The sequence below is a fragment of the Corvus moneduloides genome, chromosome 1, assembly GCF_009650955.1.
Source record: "Corvus moneduloides isolate bCorMon1 chromosome 1, bCorMon1.pri, whole genome shotgun sequence".
Taxonomy (NCBI): domain Eukaryota; kingdom Metazoa; phylum Chordata; class Aves; order Passeriformes; family Corvidae; genus Corvus; species Corvus moneduloides.
The window spans coordinates 48,518,956-48,544,128 of record NC_045476.1 but is presented as its reverse complement, the minus strand read 5'-3'; the positions used below and the strand labels follow the sequence as shown (position 1 = coordinate 48,544,128).

At 40.1% G+C, this 25,173-nt stretch overlaps 1 long non-coding RNA gene across 3 annotated transcripts in view; it reads right to left on the bottom strand.

Moving 5' to 3' along the window:
• Positions 1-24,853, bottom strand: part of LOC116444052 — a 74,468-nt gene extending 49,615 nt beyond the window's left edge. Inside the window, exons 1-3 of one of the 3 annotated variants that reach the window (XR_004240190.1) lie at positions 24,287-24,853; positions 21,864-23,572; positions 16,476-16,636 (exon numbers count right to left, since the gene is read on the bottom strand). This is a non-coding gene — a long non-coding RNA (uncharacterized LOC116444052). Of the gene's footprint in view, positions 1-16,475; positions 16,637-17,894; positions 19,070-21,863 lie in introns of those variants that run through there. The other 2 variants (XR_004240189.1, XR_004240194.1) reach the window with 2 other exon arrangements.
• Positions 24,854-25,173: the final 320 nt, after the last annotated feature.

Here is a 25,173-nt window from a genome sequence, read left to right as displayed (position 1 = left end):
AAGTCAATGTGCAGAGGGTTAAGCTAAAAATCACAATGGATAACCAGGAAAGGAAAAAAATACTTAACGAGTTTCTAGGAACTGGGATTCAAGTCTCACTGCAAATGAGGGAGGAAAAGGGAGAGAGGGAGGGAGGAGGCATTTGTCTACTACAAGAATAAATGTCCTCCAGAGCTTTCAGAATCTCCTCTCTCAATATGAATTCATTACCTTACTTACAACAAAAATATTGTATTATGACATATACCAATCTATAAATGTAATATATCATACATGGGCCACTTTACAACCCAATCCAGTTATCTGGATCAGTGCTACAATTCATTTGGGTAAGGGCTAAATTACTTGGGAAACAGATGTCAGTTTCTTTTTAGATAGTTTTTGGGTTATTGTTCCCTGCCTGTTTAAAAATATTAAATTAGATTTTAAGATATAGCACGCTTCATTGTGATTTTAATTGTAAATCCTGTTGAATACATGTTAACTTCCTGCCTTCTTCATAAGAGAAAGAAGGAAAATAAAAATTTTCCATACAGAATTTTTTTTCCCGTGTGTGATTTTAAAGCAGTGTGTATGAACGAAACCACCTCTCAAAATAAGCTTGCAAACTTATAATTACAGATAACAACAAATTTGCAAGAGTCTCTCTGAAGACATGCGCAGTTAGACTGCAAACTTTGTACAGTTCTTTTTAGTAGTGACTTATTTTTTTGGAATGGATGAAGATCAGATTTGCAGCAATGGAACTCATAACAGGTATACCTCATTAAGCAAGTTTGTGCACAAAGAACACTGTGCTTTAGCTGTTGCTTTCTTAAAGTTAATTTTGTTTTCCATTTGCTTCTTATCTGATCAGCAAGAATATAATGAGACTGGCTGTATGAAAGCTTTCTGAAGGCAGGGTGCCGAGGAAGGAGTCAGGTTCATTTTGGTTGTGCTGAGCAATAGGACGAGAGGCAATGGGCAGAAACTGTAACACAGGAAGTTCCACCTGAACATATGTGAAAGCTTTACTGTGAGGGTTAACCTGCTCTGGAACAAGCTGCCCAGACATTGCGGAGTCTTCCTCACTGGAGATACTCAAAAGCCATCTGGACACACTCCAGAGTAGTGTGCTCTAGGGGGCCCTGCGGGAGTGAAAAGCTTGGACTACATGACCTCCAGAGGTTCCTTCCAACCTTACCCATTGTGTGAATCTGTGTGAAAGGCATGTACCAAAAGTTCCTCTACCCCAGTGAAAAGACACAGTAAACTGGGCCAAGTGTTAAGGGCTTACTATACAAGTTTTTATCATTCTACATTGTTACTTTCAAAATCACCAGTTCTAAATTCTATCTTCTATTAACCATTCTTCTTTACTAAATTGGGTTTTTTTGAGTGTCACAGCTCTAAGTTTTTACATTCTGATCACACTATGAAATTGATTTTGTCTCTAAGTTATTGCAATCTTCAACAGATCCACCAAATAATTTTGATTCTTCTTTCTTAAAATCCCAACAAATGTTTCCATAGACTTTTATATGTTCCTTTTAAACAGAGGTGATTCTGTTTAGCAAGAACAAATGAAGTTTTGTTCACAACATGTGTCAAGACATTCAAAACATAGTCTCATGTATTTCCCACTGGAGTGACTCCGTTAATATTCCACCTTAATGGTCATGTGCATATTGATGCTCCTCTGGCCAGGATTAACAAGCCTTTCTTTCCACATGCCATTTGAAGCATGTTCCTGCCATGACCTATTTGTTAATGGGATGGGAGGGCTAGCTGCAAACTGAAGCACAAGACCATTCACCAGAGCCACTGTGGTCGTGGAGTAAGCCTGTGGTCTGTCTGCCAGCCAATTTCAGTCCTTGCTGACATCAAAAAGAGGACTCCTGTGGCCTGTTGGGTGCCAGAGGCTTACTGGAGAAAATGTCTCACCTTGTCATGCCTGTCAGACAAAGAAGTTCTTGTTTTGCTTTCTTTTAGGCTAAGCCCCAATGCTACATAGTGATGCTATTCTCAAATATAAAAGCTTGAACACATATGCTGAGCCACAGGGAGGACTGTGGTTAAAAGCTCCCATACTGTCATTAGCACAGGTGCTGCTAACCCCATGTAAAGCTCACAACAGCTCATAGGTGCTGACTTTAGTCATCACTAAAACATTTGTCTTAAGCCACCTGAGGAATGAAATAAAAAGGGTGAAAAGACCTACCAGAACAAAGATAGCACTCAGAGACAAATCCAGCATGTTCTGTAATCTGAAGTAATGGTACTTTCAACTGGTGTTGATCTCTTACATAGAAGGGCTACATCTGAGATGGGAGGGACTAGACATCAGAGGGTTACCAGGTATACTAGTTCTTTACATTATTTTAATGTAACCCAATATGTACATTTGCACATTATATAAAAATCTGCTTTATTTATTAGATGTTTGATAATCTCTCCATGCTAACCATCATTAATTTTTTTCCTCTAGGTGAAGTAGATGAGATTTTGAAGAGGAAAGTTCCAGCAGCAGAAGATAGAGTTCTCTGAAGTAACAAACCCCCGTGGTTCCTGCTGCTGCCATAGAAACAGAAATGCCACTTATACTCCTCTCCCTGCTTTGTAATGAAATATTGCCACTTGAGGGGATTTAGAAGGTTGCATGCAAAGGCTTTGATCCTGCAGGGTGCTGAACATCCCTGGTGAGGTGCTGGAACCCTGGTTCCCAAGGTATTTACATATATCACATCTATTGATTTCAAGTCCAAAGAAAGCTTGAAGTAAAAAGTCTTCTGAGGATGTGAGCTTTTTAATTCTTGCTGAAAAGGCTGAGGGTTTAGGACTTAATTCATTTCCTCTTGCTACTGTCTGGGACTTCTGCTGTTTAAACAGTGATAGGTCTGGTCTCTTCATAAGTCTGCTTGGTGTTTATCTGAGGTTAGAACAGGTCACAGAAGGCAGCCACTAATGTGGCACAGACAGATGGCAATGCAGCCCTGGACACCTTGGTTTAACTTACTATTTTCATATGCTTATTTTAATGTTATCCAATCAGGTGGCTAAAGCATGATATGTTCCCTAATTACTGGTGAAGATACCAGAAACTATCCAGAGCAAGCGGCCAAATGACTGCCTACAACTTAAATAAAATTTGGGGATTTTTTAGATCCACAAAGGGATCTAATTTTTTACAGAGGAAGGAAACTAGGGTAATAATAATTAAAGTAACATTTACTCCTTAATAAATGCCTATTTTTATACTGGTCTTAGAGGTTAATAGCACTGTTATTTACTCCTCTGCCAGAAAGTACTGAGGGATATGAAATGTAGCAGCCAATAAAGCTGAGCCGTCAGATAAATAACATTCATATTACTCTCTGACAAATTCTTTTGCTACACGGGGATATAAATAACACTAAGAAAGCAGTTCCTACATTACAAGTTTACTGATGTGTAAAATGTAATTTTAAAAAGAGCCCAAAGCACCAGGAGTGTGACTTGCTGTAACATGATCTATAGGAAGAGATACGTGGCATATCTAACACCTGTAAGGAGATGAAGCTGGGGAAGTGAGACATCTTTGTGAAAGTGGGATGCAGCCCTGAAGTGGAAAAAATAGAAAGAGCAACTCTCATTCAGAGAAGCAATGATAGCTTTATGCTTTTTGAAGCCTTGAGCAAGGCTTCAAAATAATAATGGTTATGTTTCTGTTTCTGTGTCCACAGTTCTCAGAGGGATGGATTGGTCAGGAACTGCCTGGGTCTCATAGCAAAATTGCATTGCATTTATGTTCAGAAAACAGAGGGTGTGATGAGCTCCTGATGCAACACAGGAGATTTACCTCTGAGGGTTTTCCTTTCCATAAGCACCCAGGATGGACCAGGCTGCATCTTTTCAGCAGCAAACAGCCACAAAGAGGGACCCAAGAGCACCAAATTGCCTTACCTTAGGAAGATACTTTGTTGGTTTATGCTCTTGAAAGTGAAAACAAACACTTCTTTTTGTGTTGGATTTTGGAATGACTTAGTAAGAAGAGAGATACAGGCAGGTATGTAGGTAGCCAGATAGATAGATAAATAGATAGATAGATAGGTAGGTAGATAGATAGATAGATAGATAGATAGATAGATAAACAGGCAAACAGGAATGTGTTTCCTAAACTAAACATACTGGCACTAGAATAAAATACTGGCATTAGAAAAAATGCATGAGGGAAACGGCAGCATGCATGAAATGAATGTTGGGGACAAGAAATAAATGGGGAAATATTCGGTGTGGTCAATGCTCATGCAGACATGTTCCTTTGCACCATGTGGGATGGAAAAAGAAGGAATTGCTTCATCCAGGGGAACTGTACAATTTCTTTTAATTGCTCTGTCTCCAGTTTCCTTGCAGTCCACTTTGGAAGCCTTTCTTTGCGATGCTTTGGATATGAAACTCTGTTGCCTGAACTACTTAACATGCAGAACACTGAAATTCAGTGAAATCTTCATCTTCTTCTAATACAGACCATTAAAACTAAATTCATACCATTATGATGTAGAGGCCCTGAAGGCCATCCTGTGCGCTCCTTTGCCTTCAGTCCCTGTCTGGGGAGAGCCAGAACTGGGCAGGAGGCTGGAGACCCCCTCAGACCCACCTCTTCCCTGCTGCAGAGAGCTGAGCTGTTTGTCAATCCTATAGCTCCAGAGGAGCTCTGGGGGGATGGCTGTGCACTCTGCTGGAAGGGCTATATAGGATGATCCTGTGGGTGACTGTTTCTGGCAGGTATTATTTTGGAGCTTACTGAGTAATTGCATACACACAGTCTGAGGTGGGTATTTACAGCAACTCTTGTCCTGCAATTTGCCATGTGCTGTATTTTTTGCTGTTTTGTGCCACCAGAGACAGTTTTTATATTGTGTTGCCTATCAATAAGTACAAAATATAAAATCTGCTGTTTCCTGAAAATCTGGTTTGGGAAATGTCAGTCTTGTCTAATGTTTGCTGCAATAAATGGTCCTCTCTGCTATCACCCACCAAAGACCCCAGCGACATCTGCTCAGTGCCTGCCTTTCGTAGGGAAGAGAGAGAGGTGAAAGAAGGACAGAGAGAAAAAAGAGGGGTGGACTGTCAGCTCAGCTATTATCTTACAGCTGAGCTTGGGTATTGCTGAGGTGGATGACTGTTTGTGAATAGTCCCGGATTTTTCTTTTTTTTATGAGAGATAATAAAATGTTAGTTTAGGATTACTGTCCATTATATTAATATTTCAAAACTTCTTCAAATGTTACGTTCGTATTTTAAGTTCTATGCGTCCGGAACAATTGTATATATATCCTTTTGCTGAACTCCAAATGAACATCCTCAGAGCATTAACAAGCACACAAAGAAATAAAAATAGGAAAGCCATTTCTAAACTGCCAGAAATGTTTTGGTCCAGCTAAGAAAAATTGCAGCACAAAACAAAACAGGCAGAGTGTTTAATCTGTAGCAGGATAATGACAGGAATATGCAAGTGCACTAATATTTTGGACTAAATGTGTAAGTAATACATTTCAATCAAATCTTGACACCATGGGGTCATTTAGATGTGAGTGCAAATATGTCCCTTTGGACTTTTCCTTACTAAAGGCAAAAGCATTTTTGTAATTCAAACAATGTTATATTGTCTTCTTCCAATAAAATAAAGAACTTACTCAAATTAATACTAATTAAAGATATATGGGAAAGTATGTCTGCAGCAGAGTATTGAGACCTTTCTAATTTCTTTCAAAATGTGTTTCAAACTTGGTATCTGCCATAATTGAAAGGATAAATTTTGCCAACATTATGAACATATCCATTTGGAAAGTCAAAACAAGTATGATTTAGATCTGGTTTTTGTCATAGATAAATAGTTCTTTTTGTAGCGAGCCCTGGAGTACTTAGAGCAACCCAGCAAAGTCCAATGAAGTGTCAACTCAAGCCAGGAACATTATTATTTATTGTCAGTTAGGACCTTCATCGCTTACAGACATCACTGGAAATATTACTGGTGATTGATACTGATGGCAATGATGATTACTCTTGCAATAAGCTTAATTAAAATAATGAAGTACTGTTGCACAGAACTTGGTTGTTGCCCAGGCAGGATAATGTATAAGCAGCACAAGGAAGTCATCAGCTCAGAGTGCTTCATATTTCAAGTGTGACATTGCTAGGGAAGCAAAAAGGCATTGTGTGCCATTTCTCCACTATTTCTGCTCCATCTCCTATGTGTATGCATATACAAATAATTGCTGGAATAGACACAGCAGAGATTGCCTTTCAGATATTAATCTTGACTCTCTCCCTTAATGAAGCGTAGATTGGTCATAGTGGGGGTATTGCTGCTTTTATAAGATGCTGCAAGTCTTTGAGAAATTCTTTTTTCCATTATTCTTCACAGAGCTCTTCTCTGACCATTTGGTTGTGGCAGTTTAATTGATCTTCACCTGCCACAGTGAGTAGCCCATGCAATCAAAGGTTATAAGGGACCTGGAGGGAGGAGGGCAATATCTGGCCTCTCTTGTTCTAGGTAGTAAATGCCAAAAAAAACCCCAAGCACTAAGGTGTAACATCATCTCATTATTCTGTTCTATTCTATTAGCTGTGTATTTAAGAGCCCAGAATATAGATGTAAACTCTGAACCATCCAGGCTAGCTGAGCTGATCTCAGGCCCAAGTCTCCCACAGTACAGGAAACAGCTATAAAGATCACAGGCAGCTCCAATTTCAGAGCAGGAAGATCTGCATTTATAAAGGATTTGCATTTATATGTCCCCCCATATTAAAGGCTTTTGGAATAAGTTTAATTAAGCTGGTATACTGTATAAACATTTAGGGGCAAGTTGATTATAAGGGGTTTTATATATTATTTGTATTTTTCTTTGGTGTGGCCTAAAAATTCAAAATTAAGCAGTGATCATTTAAAAATCATTTAAAGAGTAGTACATCTGTAATATTAGGTAAGACATGGATGCTCATTTAGGAGAATATTTCACAAGAGCTTAGGAAAAAGCCTTTTCCCAGCAGGTAAAATGCAACTGTGCAATCAAATTAGGAGCCAAGTGTAGAGTTACCACCACATTGTGCCATTGAGATGGTCTATTTTTGGATATTCTGTCTCTTGTCCTTCCCTATTTCTGGGTCAAAGATCGATGATGTTTAATGTTATTTTGCCTGGAAGCTTGTACCTTGTCCCTTTGCCTGTCCATAGCTTACAAAACATGCCAAGTATCTGTTTTTCTTCCCTGCCACTTTCCACTTACTTTAATTCACTGAGCACTTTGCTTCACACTCACACCAGTATTTTGAATATAACCTTTCTCTTGAATGAGAAAATACTGTAGAGCTAAGCAGTATCTTGTATAAATTACATACCCTGCAAGTGAAGAGACAGGTGATGTCCAGATGAAGCAGAAAGGGCACAGCTTAGGCACTTGTGTTACTCATACAGACCTGCAGACTCCTCCAGCACAGTTGAGGGTGCACCCTTACCATTCCAGTTGCTCCAGCCACCAGTACCGTTCCAGTACCACCAGTGTTCTCTTGATTTATGCCAATAAATTATTTTGCCTGAATCAATTATCTTTTCTCATTAGTTAAGCCTGTGTCCTGTCTCTGTTAAGAGGAAGGAAACCACTAAAGAGATATGCAATCAGCTCAATAGTGGTGGTTGTAAAACTAGTTTCACATAAGATGATATCAGGGTTTGAATTTTCTTGTGCATACCAAGAAGGTATATTTGCCTTTTCAATGAGATGTTTTGCCTGTTAAACATCCCATAAAATGCCAGTTGCAGAGTGGGAAACCATCTGAATCCTCTCTTACAGTCGTTACAGGCAATCACAGAGATTGAGGTCTAATATTTCTTAAAGAAGGAAGAAATAGTTTGACTGACACAGATGTGTTTGCTAAGTATCCTATTTTTGATAGAGGCCAACATTTTCAGAAGGTGCATTTGACCCAATTTTGCAGCATAATAAAACACTTGTGGCTTTATGTTTTTGTATACCACCAAGAAACTGAGAAAAGGTTGCCCCATTTAGGCCATTTGACAAACTTACAGAAAATGCATTCAACGATAGTTTCTAAAGAATTATATCATGAGTGGAGCAGCAGAGAGAGACCAGAAGAGAAAGAGGATGGCGTGGGTGTGCTCTGAGAGAAGAGAATTACTCAGAGGACAGAGAGAGTTTGAGATAAGCAGGAATAAGAAGTCTACTTGGTGACACTAAAGAAAATCAATTGAATCAACGAAAACTTGAAAGGTTTGAACTGATACGGGGAATAAGTGGAGAAAAAAACCCAAATCAATATAAAGCAATGCAGTGCTCAAGACTAGAAATCTGTGGGACACACAAAGCAACACAGAAATGGGTGCTCAATTTTAAGTGAATGGGCTTAAGTGTTCTATTGAAAAAGAAGAAAATAGGCAACATTTAAATGTATTTCTACAAAGGAAAGTGCTGCATGTTACAAAAACTAAGACTTCAAAGAGTTTCCACAGAGAAAGTAGTCCTTCCTTCAAAAAATTCAAACACAGAAAAACTGTAAATTTTCCTTTCAGACCCCAAATGTGTGTATGCAGACATGATATTCATAACCTGAATTCCTTTCTTTCAATGTTGATTCACCAGTTTTGCTTGTAACATAGTAAAGCAAGGAGTCTCAAAACGTGCCATCATTCCTCAGAGCGAGATCCTGGTGTAAGGTCAAATATGCGTACCAGTTAGGGAGTTAAGAAGAAAAATGAAAGCATTTCAACCTAGAAGGCACCTTTGCAGTGTTCTTGTTTAATTGTTTCTTGAAGTGTAAATTTTCAGTTCTGCTGAAGGGTTTTTTTGTGTGAAAAAGAAGACTCTTTAGCAGAAAACTTTGAGGACAACAACCACTTTTTCCTAGGTTTGTCATATTTTTGAAAGGACTAATTAAAATACCAAATTTTCTGTCCTAAGGTATTTTTTAACACCCAGATGCAGACCACTGACATTTCATGCACACAGGTCAGTAAGAACAATATCTTACTGTTAAAAATGAACAATCTGCTATGTCTCAAAACATAATTATAAATGAAAGAATGCGTGAGAACTATCTAATCATACCTGGTTCTAATCTCACTATAGCTGTTCTGCAATCACCTGTTAGCACCATCTGAAATAGGAAAAAGGGAAAAAAAAAAAGAAGAGAACAGGGACTAGTCCAGGGACTACTATAATGTCACAGTATAAATCTTGCCAGAATTCTTTTGTTTTTCTATCACAAAGATGACATAACAGATATTGGAGAGCTTGGAAATGGCTAGGAATGATAAGGAGTATGTAAATGCTTCTTATTTTGAGAGGATTTGCGTTAAGAAGACGAATTAAACAGCTTATAACAAGATACAGCATCATGTCTAGTGTAAAGATAGACCATGCACTTTTGGTTACCCTCTGTCCTAATTGAAAAATGAAAGGCAGTCAATATAATTAAAGGGCAACTTGACTTTTTAGTTCAATTTTTTTCAACGGTGCCTAGCCAGTGTGACACAGACCCTTCTTTTAACCAGGTACTTAATGTGCCTGAAAAAGGACAGACCGTTTAGCTAGAAGGGCTGGCATCATCCTAAATTAAATTTTAAAAAGATTTTTTTTCCTAGCATGCAAATAAACCCTCATGCCCCAGGACAAAAGCCAGCCACAAGACGACAGAGGGCTAACGAGCAGCTTCCCTAACAGAGCAGTTATTCCAGAAGGCCCCAGCTCAGCAGTTCTTCACTGCCTAGGAAGGCATGTTGAGTGGAAATGTTCAAAGGGGTAGAAAACAATTAGGTGTGCAACTCCCATCCAAAGCTGGGGGAGGAGGAGAGGCGAATGCCAGACTTCCACCAGGCTGTTGAAAATCTTCCCATGCCTGAAGTTAAGCATGTGCTTAAATGCGTTGGACTTTCATGGCTGAGACAGGACCCTGGATTAGAGGACTCATGGAGTGGATCAAGCACGGGGAGCCCTATGCTGCTGTACAATAAAGCTGAAGTCTCCTTTCCTGTTGTTAATCTCTTTCCTGTCTGTTAGCCTCAAGGCACAGTGAAGAGTTAATTGATTTTCATCCAGGAAAAGAGGACTTCACTGAAAAGTGCAGTCATGGAATTTTTTTATTTTATTTTAAGCACCAGGCACACCTGCCAGGCCCCCAATTATTCCTCAGGAGGAGAAAGTCTACTGTTTTTCCTGTGAGGAAACCCTCTGATCCAAGCACTTGTTGGAGGTTTTTACCTCATCTATGCACTGCGTTAATCTGTATTTCCTTTTAAAACCTGGCTGCTGGTGGAGGTTTTGGGGTAGCCTGTCCTTTTGTATAGGTGTTTAGTGGTTAAGGTATTTAACCAGGGAAAGATAAAGCCAGGGCTAGTTTCCTCCTCAGCTGGGGGTGCTAAAAGTCCAAGGAAATGTACCCTGAAGCTCTGCTGGCTGTCCATCAATGAGAGAAGCTGGGATTTTGGGCCCCTTGGGCTGGGCATCCTTCCTGGGGACTAGCCCAGACAAGGGGAGATTCCTCCACACAGTTCCTTTTAAAAAAAACATTTTGTGGGGGACCTGACCCTGCTGCTGAGTGCTGGGGCTCTGGAATTGCTCAGCTGCCTTAGGGAGTGGAGTTGGTGCAAACATCACACCGGGCCAGAGCTACCCTCAGAGCTGCACTGCATTTCTGAGGAGATTTGGAATTTGATGATTAGGAAGCACCATGAGGAACCAGGAGCTGAAAGGCTGTGTTCCCACCATTTTGTGCAGCAGCATTAGATGTAAGGTTGAGCTCCTGCACAGCTTGTTGGAGCTGCATTGGGATGTTGCCTCACAGCAAAAGCTGGACTGTTTTGGGTAAAACCGAACTGCAAGATCTTCTTTGGGAGAGCACAGAATGCTCCAGTAACTCACAGAAACCTACCTGTGCTGGTCTGAAAACTCTTCAAGTTGCCCCCCAGCCCTGACACAGACAATGTGGACATGGGTCTTCAGTAGCAAAAATTTTCCTCTACTGATCCTCTCCTTTTGTATCTCTTTACATGTAGATGAAGTCTTAAATGTTGAAATCAGTATAATTCTTACTAAAGTAGCTTGGTCTTTTTTAATACTTTTTTTTAAGTCATGTTGAGCCACTACTGCAGTACTCTGACAGAATAGTTTTTATAGCATTACATGGGGAAATGACGCTTGTGTTGCTGAGGCTTGAAATTACAACAACAACAAAAAAGCAAGACAGCAAAAAGTGAAAAATAATTGTGCCAAATTCAAAGTTGCATAGGAGGCTATAATGGCTTTACATTTTTTTAAATACCAGAACAGGTTCTGTTGTGTGTCTTGTACCCACTAATGGATTTTAACTTTATTACTATTCAGTTTTATTGGAACTAATCAGAAGACTGTAGGAATGAAAGGACTCCCACATTACTGAAACAGTTAATTTTTTTAAAGCCAGGCTACTGAAGAGCAAGTTAAAAGGGAGGAGCAGATCAAATCCATGTGTGGGTCATTTAAGAGCTCAGTCTCATTTTTGAAATATAGATTATCAAAGATAACATGAATTCAGCATTTCTATGTAATGTTTCATTCATTGATCTCTTAGGCCAGCAGCACTTGGCTGTAAAGAGATACGTAAAAATGAGTTTTAAAACTTTACCCTCTTTTAATATTTTATAACCTGTCAAAAGAATCAGTTAGAGTCTTTGCCTTCTCTCAAGTTCTGATATCATGGCAGCAGATCTTCAGCAGAAATGTGTTTTTTTCATACAACTAAATGGTAGTTGCCATGAAAGCACATGGCGAGTCATGACTCTGAAGAAATTCCTGGGTGAACAGTAGCAAAGGTGAAACGAATGGCTAACACCTGCCAAAACCTGCATGGAGAGTGCTGATGTCATCAGCAGTGCCATCACTTCACAGGCAAAGCCTCCGCTCAGGTCTTGACAGGTAAGGGCAGGAGGCTATGACCTTCAAATAGTCTATTTTAAGATGCATTTTCCGTGTGGCCTTTATAAGTCTCACTGAAGCCTGGGCAGGACCCAGCCTTTTACTCATCAGGTCCTTATTTATGTTTATTTATAAGCTTTTCTATGGACGTCATCTTGTTACTGTGTGAGTGCATTATGTATATTAATGGCCTTGTCCTCAAGCTTTGCTAGGAGTGATGAAAGAGCAATCCCTTGCTCTGACAACAGGGAACAGGGATGCAAGGAGGGGCGAGGTGACGGGCCAAGGTCACACACAGTGTCTCTTGTCCCCCAGCCTCAGCTTTAACTGCTGCTCTCATTTTTGGATAAGTTGTAGCTATTTACTTCGGTGGGACCTGAAGTTTTCACGACTCTCTCAGGGTTAAGTCTAAAATGTTACTGGCATATCAGTAATGGGATAGACAGACAGGTACACATGTCCACAAACTTCAGGACTGAAGCTTCATGAGCTGTTTCACAGATCTCCCCAGAGCACTGCTTGGAACTTTCTGTGAGCAATATTGAGAAAATGTCATCCAATAGACAAAAAGCCAGAGGATGAATTTCTGGCTTTGCACCATAGGCTGAGCACTGTAGGCTCAGCATGGGAGTATTGGCAATGTATTTAATTTTTTTGCGGGGTACTGTAAAACAGACATCCCGATGCTAGAGGCTTCCTCACGAAGTTTTGAACAAAACACTTAGATCAAAAGAGGTTGTTCAGATATTTGTATCCTCCATGAAAAAATTGACTTTTCAAGGTGTGGTTACCCTAGGAATTCAATGATGAAACCATCCTCTGAAGCACTGGGAATACCCAGTCAGCAACACGAAGATGCTTAATACAGTTAAGTGTAGTATTTTCCTGTATGTCAAGGCCACTGTTTTGGACAAAACTGCACGTGGAAGTAGTTAACCCACATGACAGTAAAATACTAGCCATCTATATTATGTTGACATTTAATTATCAGTCAAGAAAGATCAGAAAACACAAAGCAAATCACTGGTAGGTTGAAAAGAAAAGCATATTGCTCTCATCTCTTACAAGACTACTATGCTGTAGAATCAGAACTGAGGGCCCATGCTGACTGGCAACTGATTCAAAGTTTCTGGACACACAGCAGCTGAAATTGAAAGTAAAGTGAATGAAGGTGATGTGTTTCGCCTCAGGAAGCATGGAATTAAACTGTCTGCTGGTAGGAGGTGAGAGGAGAAAAAACTGGAAATGGAGCAGTCCCTTGTTTTGTAACAGCAACCCACAGGAAAGTGGTAGGGGGAAGGAAAGGGGGATGAAACCACAGCAAGATTTCCCTTCAGTGTACCTAGCAGGAGATTAACAGAGAATATGCTTAATTATTGCTTCCTGCCCACCTGCCTCGTTCTTTCAAGAACCAGAGCTCACTCAAACAACATTCACTCCCTTGGCAAATGCACTCCTAATGGACTTGGTTACAAATTAACCAAGTCAGTTGCTTCTTTTACCTAGAAGGATTTGCAGTTAATTCTGTCCACCTTTTTTTTCAGACCGGCTGGTGAACTTTCAGTTTCCAAGGATCAGAACCTGAATGTCATGCTGGGATAAATCAGCATAACTTCTGTTCAAGGCAGTGATATTGCTTGTATTTACACCAGTCAGTCATCCATCAGTTCTGGATGATCAAATTCGCTGTCCTATTTACTGCCTTCGGTAATTTTGTGTTATCCTAGTCAGTGCTAGATTTATTTTGTTAATAATTCATGGCTTGCCTTCAACTTATGACTCTCTGTGCTACACAAATGATATGGAGTAATTAAAATACCTTTAAAGCACCTTGAGTGCTGTTGGCAGGAACAACAGCAAGTATTTAAAAGAATATTTAATATCGTGCACTGCCGGCATGCATGCTGGGAAACAAGCTCACATCCCAGACCCTACCCTGGGCCAATCACAGGAGAATGGCTTAATTGGTTAATCATATAAATTACAGTCACTTAATCATTTTAATCACCATCAGCCAATTAGCTCGGAGTTATGGGCTCTGAGGTAACAGTTATGCAAATGTTTGCTCCACTGCAAGCTATTAACAGCCATATTTTCTATATCAAGCTGACAGTGACTGATGCGAAAAGGGAAGTGAAGAAAGTGAGCATTTGTTTAGTATAAACTTCTTCTGATTAGAATGAAGCACATTATTGGAATGGACTGAAAATGCAGCAGTTGTCTTTTTTCATCACAGAAAAACCCTTCCATTGGTTATGCTGGAGTGCGCATGCTGAGGTGCTCTCCGAGGTGTTTTTGCAGAACACTACCATGATTGCCCCCGTGTTCCACCATCACTGTCACTTTTAATGAACCACTTCAATAGCAGGATCAGCAAAAATCTCACTGGAAGTCTGCAACAGTGAGCGAGGGCTAGTTGTTTCTTGCTTATCAATGGTGGATAATTTTCCAGAACAGAGGTGTTACTGCATAACATGGTCTCCCCTGCTCTGTCTCTGCCAAAATCATCCCAGTTTTACACCCATGAAAGTAGTGGCATCCTGCCGGCTTAAGTGGAGGTAGTTGCTACTCACAGTGAGGATCAGAATTTATCCCAGCTCTTTCCTAAAGGTGAAAAAGTGCAGATAAGATTTTTCAGTATTTTATTGCTCATTTGCATTGTTCGGGTAAAATGGGGCAGCATGATAAAAACCCAGACACAGGAAATGCAGAGCAGCAGAAGTATCTCTGACAGTGCACTGGGGCTGGAATATACAAGACTTCTGTGTGATCAGATGTCTATTGGCATAGGTTCTGTTGAGGAAATATATTATTCTGACCCATTGCCAACTTGGTCTCCCTTGATAGTCATGCAGAAGATTCCTATAGTAAAACTGATATAGGGGGGGAAGTTGGAGAGGAGTGAGATATTTGTTAGCATTACTATTTTATTTTTTATATTTATCAGCCAAAAGTACACTTAGAAGTCTAGCAGATAAAGAGGGTGCAGCTGACACGATTCTCTGCAGCATTCAGAAGCTTGTCACTGAAAGAGTGGCATGTACCTCAGAGAAACACTTAGGAGTTGCAAAGACTCTAACACACATAGCAAATGCTCTTGTTGTATTTGGTGTGAGAAGCCACAAGTCGTCCATTTTCAAAATGTCTCACTACCATCAAGAAGCTGACCTACAAGATATGGAGGAAGGCTTCCATGAAACTCTACCATATTTTGATTTTTGTGTTTGATTTTTGTGTGTGTTGTTGTTTTAAGACATTTGGGGTTGCAAAGTTCCATATTTGAAGCACTTAGAGCTGTAGCTACACAGACACACATATCATTGCCACCAAGGTGATGTATTATGGCTTAAATTAAACGTGCCTGCTAAGGACATTAGTAGAAAGTATGCTATGGTTATTTGAAGCCAGTTAGCCTGTTGTACTCTAGAATATTCAATTAACAAATTATTACAACATCTATTAAAAATTTATTAGTCCTTTATCGGTTACTCACAGATAGGACCGTAATGTAAAGCATGATCATTTTGGCTATTTAGATTAACAGTCAGTTTGGGGAGATGGTGCATGAGTTATGAGTCCCGTATTTCAAGACAGAGGGGCTGATCTTGTCAGCTAGAACAAAAAACCAAAACCCACACTATATTCAGAATCACACAATATTCTGGGTTCGAAGGGACCCACACGAATCATCAAGTCCAGCCCTTAAGTGAATGGCCCATACAGGGATCAAACCTGCGTGAACCTGTGACCTAGGCATTATTAGCAACATGTTCTAATCAACTGAGCTAATTTCATGGTCAAATATTAATCAACAAAGAAACAGCTAGGAGCTGAAAAGACTGTTCTCCAAGTGTTTCCTCTTTGGTGCAGAGGAGGAGGAAATAGTGTTCCTGAGTTTCAGCTCAGGCTCAGTGACACTAAGAGTAAATGAGCTATGTAGTTACTCTAAGAATCCAATGAACCAAGTGCTACAAATAGGTTGCTACTAATGAAATGCAAAAATACCTGGCAAAGTTGGGGGGAAAATTGCTGCTACAACTGCAGATGAGTGTGTACATGAAAAGTGACTCTTGATGTCAACCAGTAAAGTCTATAGTAAAGGCAGCCAAGCTGAATGGCAACCACCCAGAGGGCAATCCCTTTCATAATAGGTCTGTGAGCTAGGAAAATATTTGCATACAAATTTTATGGAGGAAATTGAAATTGAGATTAAAGCCTTAATCTTATAAAAAGACGAGACCAACCAGGGTACTACAGTACCTACAGAGACAGGATCTGTCTGTGGCACACCACGTAAGCACAGTGCTGCGCCGGCATGGACAGCATGGCCCCAAACAGCTCGGTGATAAACCCAGATCTAAGGATCAAACCTCAGGAAGAAGACCAGGCTAGGAATGACACATCCTCTCCCTGTAACGGAATGAAACGCCTCATTTCACAGTTCCAATGCCCCAGTACTATTTAATCTTTCAACGACCTTGTTTGAGAGAAATCCTGAAAAATACTGAAGTAATACTTTTAAATTTCTGCCTTTAAGCAATATCTTACCTTTCTGTAGCACCAAGGAAGCTCCTGTTGAGTAGCAGTATCTTTCAGCTGTGTTGACAGGATCCCCTGGCCTTTGCCATGCCCTCAGCAGAGATACTTATGCCTGGTAAGCACTGCTTGCTCTGTCAAGGTCGTTCCACAGCTTCAGAGACATGCTCTGCCTGAAATAAATTAATAACAAAGCACACCTATCAATATTTATTACAATTACTCAGGCAGAATGTAAAACATAGGCTTTATCCATCAGTAGAGTGCAGTCAGACCATTGCTATGACCCCAAGACTAAGCCCCCAAAACCTTCAACCCTTGTAAATGGTGTCATGTCCCATCAGAAGCAAGTGTGGGAGCTGCTCATCTGGTTCTGCAAGGAAGACGGAGCCAGGTAAAGAGTTCAAACAGGAGGAGATCCTCCTGCAGAGAACAGAGTTGCTAGGGCTCTAATTAGCCTTCCATTAAAACATTTCCCAATACCAAAGAGGAAGTGTGTTTGTCTAGGATATTCATTTACCCTATCAGGCTGAAATCTTCTAAAATCTTTCTATGACCCACATGCCAGAAGATATCTTTATGATGGTGGTTGCACAAAACCATTGGCTTCTCTAGCCTGATGCCATTCAGCTTTCAAAAATGAATACAGCTGTGATTTTGTATGTGTCCATGCACTTTTCAAAAGTCTGTAGGAGAAGAAAAACATTATTTCCTTGCTAGTTTGTTAAATGATCATCAATTGTCATATTTTGTATCTGCTACTGGAAAAAAAAAAAGGTTTTATGGATGTGTAAAAATACTTTAATGACAGGTTTTCTTCATTCCTTTACTAGAGCTATGGTTCTCCTATTCCTACATTCACTTCAGCCAAGCAGTCACAAGGAATGCCAGATCAGGCTTCCTGAAAATTAGCCTCAATTAAGCCAGGTGGCCTTTGATTGTTAACAATTGATTAGAAAGCAAAAGACAGATTTACAGCAAATTAGTTGATACCTGAACTTTCTTCTTCTTTATTGGTAAAAGAGATCTCCTTTCTGCCTGTTGTTATTTTTGATATTCCATTAAGGTGTCTGCATTTATGTCACCATGTCTCAATAGAAAGGCTTTTTTATTCTATTGACAAATCTGTCACTTAAGGAAGAACATAATACTGCTGCTGGTTTTACTGATTAATGATAAGTTTGACCATATTACATACGATAATGATCTTAATGTATTGTCATTTAGGTACACGATGGTGCTTGGTGTTTGCTTGCAGGGAGGTCACACTGTACCACACTGTTTTTTTTGATTAGTGTGTTGAGGGTGAAGAGGTACATTGGTGCACAACCCCAGAGCAGGAACAATCTCCATTCAGGAGCAGTGCTGCGCAAATGCCTTTCTCTCGGAGGTTTCTAACTTTACAAAGAACATGATGAATCTTTGACTCACCTTAAGCAATAGTGTGCCTAAGGTGTGGCCTGCATCCCAAACTCGATCAATATTTGTTTCAGGCATTGTAGTCCAGACAGGCAAGTTATCTAAGGTTGTGAATATCAGCAAACACAGGTAGATGTCTAGAGTTAAATTCAAGAAAGAGTGGCAGCCCCAGTGAAAGTTTAGGCACCACAGGGAACAGCATCTGAACAGGAGCTTTCTGGATATAGCTTTTGGCCTGAATTCCTGTTTGAGTTGAAGTTTGGGTGTTGGTACAACCACTAGCTGTACTACTGGTTACAGCTCAGCAGCAAGGTAGCTCTGGAAAATATCCCAACCACTTCTCATTTTAGAGGCCTTAAATATTTTTTGAAATCTGGCTCCATAATCAACCACATAAAGAAGGATCTTAGAGCCCATCACCAAAGCGCAGGCAGTCGACACGAACAAGATTTTCTGTTGTTCTTCCTCCCCATCTCCTTGTCTCTGACATCTTCACTAGGCTGCTGAATGTCATCCAAACCTGAGAGATGAGTGCATGAAAAAAGGCTGGTCCTTGCATGGCCTGCAGTTTGAAATCAGATACCAAAATCAGGAAGGAAAACAGTCAAACCCTGTTCTTTGGTGAGAGTCAAGTACAAAAAGCCATGACCCTCCTTCAAGCACTGGTATAACCGGATGAGCCTTGTCTTGGGCTTGTCAAAGCATCAAGTGCACCCATTAGCTATTCCCCTTTTCTACAGGACATGTTTTCCCAACTGACAATGCAAAGTCAATGTATGACTGCAGATTTCTCGAAGGCACAGGGAACTGCAAACTCCGCTTTGACTGGCAGTGACTGCAGGTATGGATGTGAAAGATGTTTAAGGACCTTAGGGAAATTAAGACAAAATCACAGCTGTACTACTTAAGAAATGTAGCAATAGAAAGGACAAGGTTAAATTAATAGGGGTGTTCTGTTGTTCGATCTGGGAACATGGAATACAAGCCAGGTCTGGGCAGTGAATGTTAAAGCAGCAGTAAAATGGGCAACATTAAAAGTATAAAAGGACTATTATAAACTCCTGATTTAGCCTTCTTAATAAAAACTGAAAGCTTGCATTGCTTTCAGTAAGGGCTACTGAAAGTGTGACTGTGTTAGTACAGGTGGGGCCAGGGAGAGGGAAAGAAAGAGAAAACAGAGCATCAGGAGAAAGTGTGCTTTTATTGTCTGATTTTGGTTTTTATTAGCAAAGTTTGTAATGCAAAAAGGGTAGCTGGATTGCTCTACTTTACATAGTGAAGGAAAGCCTGAGGAGTCCGCAGAGAGAAAGAAGGAACTCACCTCTTTTAGCGTGCTCCATTTTTCATCTTTGAATTCAGAGATCTCAGGCCCCAGACAACATCTAAGGCAGAAGTTAAACTAAGGAGAGGACAGACTTTCTTCTTTTTGGTCTGGCCATAATGATGAGGTAATTTGATGTCTCTTAAAGCTTTTTGACTGTCCACTACTGTAAGCCAAATTACCTTGGACTGGTTACGGGCTAAAGAAAGCAAATTCTTAGTCCACAAGAAATATGTCTGATCCTCTGAAAGGTTCCCCATCTATGCCTCTGTTGATGGCACAAGAGCCTTCATCAGCTATTCTTCCTCATGGAAGTCCCTTAGCTATGTGCTGAACTAAGGTGCTGTGAACCTGGGGACACTGAGTGACCAAATGGGAACTTTTGGGATACTGTGAGTGGCTCTTGTCAGTGCCACTTTCACCAGAGACAGTAACCTGTTCCCCATGTGTGCTGGATTTCTAGCAGTGAGAAGCTCAAAGTGCTGAAGGCCTGACCCTACCCTGGACAGTGGCTAGAGACTTTATTATTAGCTTATGACTAAGAGAATTCTGTTCTATTTGCTTTTTTTCTCATACACCATATGTTGAATCCACTGATGAATTGTCCCCTGAAGAACTCTGCTTTTTTCCCATTGCTCTTTCTGCTTTGACTCTTTAGGATAGCTTCTAAAATAATCATGAACTAGAATTAAAATAGCTTAAAATTAAACAGATGTTGACCCTGATCTTTCAACTGTTCCTTTCAATTTTAGTTACTCTTGTTAAGACTTTTAATGAGGGACACAGACTATTTTTATTATCTTAACTAATTCCAGTAATTTTCTAATTTGTGTCATGCAACTGCTACTACTGATTAAAGCAGCTTTTTATTCTTAGAAAAAAGTAGGATAGATCTGTTTGTGACTGGCCAAGGCATTTGGTTTATTCTGGTGATCTCTGACAGAAACCAGAGTAAAATAGACCACTGAAAGACCATTTCCCACAGTTTTGAGTTAGCAATGGGTTTAGATTGACCCAAGTCTTCAATAATGCAGGTGTGAATGAGGATCATTAAGTATAATTAATTTTTCCTTCCTCAGTGAACGGTACAACATATTTGTCTGTATGAATGTCTGTATCTACAGGATAGGGCTTCATGAATAATTTGGCAGACCAGATTCAGAGAAATGGTGTGACTTGGTAAAGTGAAGAACAAGGTAGGAGGTATATTGAGCACCTGCCCTCCCTCACAGAGTGTTCAGCATCTTGCAGGACTAATCCCTTACTACGGGTTGTTATGATTCACATTTATAATGACCGGCTCACCCTAACAAGAAACAAGCTACGTTTCAAACTTTGATCCAAACGTAAATTGGCTGCTGGTCAATTGAACAGAAATTAGATCATCACTCACTAAGCCAAAGTCATCAACAATATGTTGATGTATTTCTCAATAGCAATTTCTCAAAATCATTCTGCAGCTGTAATCAGAGAAGGCAGCAGGGGTTTGTTTCTCTGCTGCCTTTTAGTTCTGTCCCTTTTGGGTCCAAGAAGAGACAGCTGTGGTCACGTTCTGGTGCACGATGAAAAGAATCAGGTGACAATTTGCAAAGTCTGGTTCCTGATGCTGCAATCCTTAACTTGAGCAGGGTGTCATGCCTCCTGTGCTCGGAGTAAAAGTCTGTTTTAGAGAACTAGACAAAAAACACATTATCACCTGGAAGATAGACATGGACAAGGGTAGGAATTGCTGGAGAGTTAGACCCCCAGAGATTGTGAAAGAGTGGTAAGATGTTATAGGACAAAATGCCCTGATCAATCCTTGACTTTCAACAGAAGGAATTACAGACAGAAGGGGGGAATCGACATCAAGTGAGATACTAGTGCAGTAAATACAGTTAATTGTATGTCAGGAACACATTGTAAAAGGCAGGAAAAGCAGCTGTTTGATCCTGCATTCATGAGTAATACATGTCTTACAGGTCTGTGATTGTTTACTACGCATCATGTTCTCAGTATTTCCATTTTTATTTTATTCCAGATAGTTATAAATGGCTAATATTCCTACAAGTACAAAGATACAATGATGTACTTTCATCTCCTTCTGAGGAATTCATGTCATTTTAAGAATAAGAAAAATCCCTCTAACTAGATCATTTACTCCAAACCAAAAATATACCCACAACTGTAACAGACTACAAGAGTGTCAAGAGTGTCTCCCATTCCAAAGGGTGTCTGAAGATTCCTGTCAAAGATCAAAGCACTGTGCAAAGGGTTGTGTGCATGTGGGAATCTGTGTGCAGTTTATGCACTCTGCTGGATAAGAAATGCTGTGAGCATGGCTGCAAAAAAAAAAAAAAAAAATAGAGTCCCTTTCGACTGATTTGTACCACCACTGTCATCATTTAACCTTTATTTTGAACTGAAATATCAAGGATTATAGAAAGAAAAATAAATGGACAATTTTCCATAAAAGGCATTCATTTCCTGTGGTCTAGCAAAGGCTTGCACTTGAGAATGGGAAGATACTTTCAGAGCCATAAATGGTAACTGAAAACCCCAACCTGAATTTCACTGTTCCTCTGTCAACAGATAACTATGAAAACTGGTAAATATTTCTAGTAATAATCTTCAAAATTGATGATGGCTTAGTATTACTATTGGTTAGTTGATTAACTCACCTACTAGAGGTCCAAAGGTCCAACTCTGCTGATGACTCACAGAAGTGTCAGTGTGATGCCGTGTGATGCAGTTTGTTTTTCCATATGCTTTCCTGAAATCCCTAGGAAATTACTCTCACAAAAGCATATTAAAAGGTCTTTATTAATATAGCAGAGTTAATCAGAGTATAATCTAGGAAATGCCAGAAGTGCCACAACCAGTCGACTGTTACTCCTCTGAGGTGTCGCAGCCTCCACTAATAAAATATCACAACCAAAATTATAATAAAAAAGCAAACAGATTTTTTTTGGGTCAGTCATGCTGTGCTCGCTTTGAAAATGACTGCATGGTAAGGTGAGATTTTAAAAGTTCCAAACAGAAGCAATTAAGTTGGTGAAAGAAAATATAGCTATTTGCAAATCTGCCTTCTCCTCCTTCACTCTCCAGCACAAGAGTACTCCTAAGGGACCAGTTAATTTCTGCATGAGTATGTACTGTTCTTTAGGTCACAGTACAGCAGACTGAGACACAGAAGTTCAAGCCAAAATTGTTTTGCAATTAAGAAAGTGTTGCAAGGTGAGGTTGTGAGGGGAAATAATAAAAAGGAGGTCTTTAGTATCATAATTTTTTTTTTTCAGTGGGTCTGAAACATACGTTTTAAGCTAAGAGACATACTTGAGATATATAGTTTTGAATTAGGTCAGACTTAGATGTTTAAGAGAATTCATGAAAGAGGGGGAAAGCTATATACATTGCACATTGTGTAATGTTTTGGTTTAAGGGTCTCTAGTTATCAGTGAATGTCTGATGTAAATTGTTATTAGTGACATACATCAATAATAAAACCTGAGAAAACACCAATGTTTTTTAAGTAGCTCAGATTTTGAGCACTTTACAGCTAATGGAATCCCTGCCTTACAGCAAGGAATTACTCTCCAGCAGGCCAGTGAGATTTCTACACAAATTAAGACTTTTCCACTGTCACAGGGAACACTTTGGATTGAACTAGGGTCTCCTGAGTCTTAGCCCAACCTTCACAGCCCTAAGCAATTGTAGGTAAACCCCTTCACGCTAACTAAAAATAGGCTAAATACATTTTAAATGGCAAGCTTTTGAGAATTGTATTTTCTCAACAACCAGCCATGGAATACAGAACAAAGCAGAGCCCAAGTGTTAATTGCTCCCACCCCATAATTAAATGCAGACATACTGTACTCTGACTGTGATTCTTGAAAGCATGCCCACTTGGTTTTTTTCTGTGCAATAAAAAAGAACTCCATCAATATTTTGTTTGAGTAAATGCAGTTAGCAATAGCTGACGTGACAATAGGTTATTGGCATAGTTATGATCAGAAATGCCTTCATACATTAGCCACAAACTAAAAAAAAAAAGGCAGTAGTCAAGCCACTACAAATTATTCTGCTTATTAACATCCGGTATGCTCTAGAAAGCAGTGAATGCGCATGTGTTTATTTTGTTTTGGATCAGATTTAGTGCATGCCTGTCTGGATGAGCCCATGCACTTAGTTGGACAGATGCAAGCCTGTCTGGCCCAGAAGTTAAAACACGCACATCAGCACAGTACCAGGAGGAACCTCATGTGTGTTGCTTCTCTGCTGTTATGTCTTCATAGGTCTGGACCAAAGGCCAACCTCCGCATACCCGGACCAAAGTGTCTGCAGCTGAAGCCAGCGACACTCCTCCTCCACTCGTGTCCTGTGATCTGAGCTAGCACCAAAAGCTTCCTCAGTCAGGTGACTGAGCATGAGAGCCTTGTTATCCCTCTCCAAGTCTGACCTTCACTGTTGGCTTTATTTAGGAGCTAAATGAAAGTTGAATATTTATGATTTAGATGTGCCAAGATCGAGACTTTACTTTCCAATTAATTTCAAGTGGTTGGTTTAATAAACAAGAAATCCCTTCCAGAAATTGAATCAACGCGTTACATGCCTTCAGGGCTTGGACCCCCTAGGCTACCTTCTGCTTATGTTTTATTTGCATCCTGCACATTTGCTTTGTAGGTGAGTGTCTAGGTCTGCAAGGACAACCAAAGCTGAGATTTTGTATGATTACTTGTAGATGTTTAAGTCAAACATCAGATTTAATAGACTGCTGTTAAATATGGGCAATAATTTTCATTTCCTTTAGAGGGTGGGCAGCATTAGGGCATTGCCCTTGTCACCACCTGTATGTTGGTAAGGTCCCCTCCTGTGGGTAGGAAGGCAGGGGTGTTGTTGCTCTCACTGGGGGGGGCACTCTGAGGAAGCCCTGGTCACATTCTTGCACTTTGGAAGTGCACTGAACCAAAATACAGATTACCTGAACCAAAATGCTCACAGTCCACCTCCTTCCCTCCCCCTTAGCACCACCTATCCTTTGGGCATTTACCATCTGTTTCCAGATTCCCATGCAGAAAGGGGTTAAAAGCATTGCTACACTTACAGCCTATGCTCAGTGGACTTCGTACCACAATGGTTTCTTCTGTGCCCCAGCAGTACTGGCTGGTAATTTGAAAGTTGCTTTATGATCCCTGCAGAGTGAAATAAACTTGTAAGTGAGAGGTAAAGCCTTGTGCCTGAATAGTGCTATAAAGCTGTTTAACTCCAGCAAGTTATACAATCCCACATAACATCCCCTTGGGGGCTGAGTAAATTCTTGTGGGAGAGGAGGAGGAGGATCAAGATACTGTGAGGGAAATGCTTGGTAGATGCTCTTCTGCCTGTGGTGTCAGGGCTTGTCCCTGTGACGCAGACCGTGCATCCATTGTTCCTCCTTCTGCAGGCCTCTTGGTTACACACCCCACTGGCAAAGCTGTTCTCTGAGATTGCAAAGAGGTCTTCTGACTTTCATTTGAACCTTCAGTGTCCGTCTAACTCTGATCTGATGACTTCCTGAGCAGGTATACCTGGGTTTTTTCCCGCCTTGGTACCCAAATATAATACAGCTAGTGAATTAATCAATGAACTTTTTCTTTCCATATCAGCACTGTACCCTACTGTCACATTTGCATTCTGTTTTACATATTTCCTTAGAAATAAGACACTAAGCCTGAGGAACCTGTGTGTGCTTTAGGGAGTCTCTGACACAATCCAAACATCTTCCTGGAAAAAAACATAAATTGTTCCTTCCTAAATTTGTCCTGTGGTTTCAAACAAGAAATATAATTCTTTTGAAGATGTTAAATATGATGCCATTATTAAAAGGCAGACGTGTGCTCAACCAAGAGGCAATAGCATCACTTTGAAGAGGTAAACCATCCCTGTAAACTACCTTAGAAATTTTTATTAATACCAGTAAATAATACTATTAGTTCTATATCCAAACTGTTT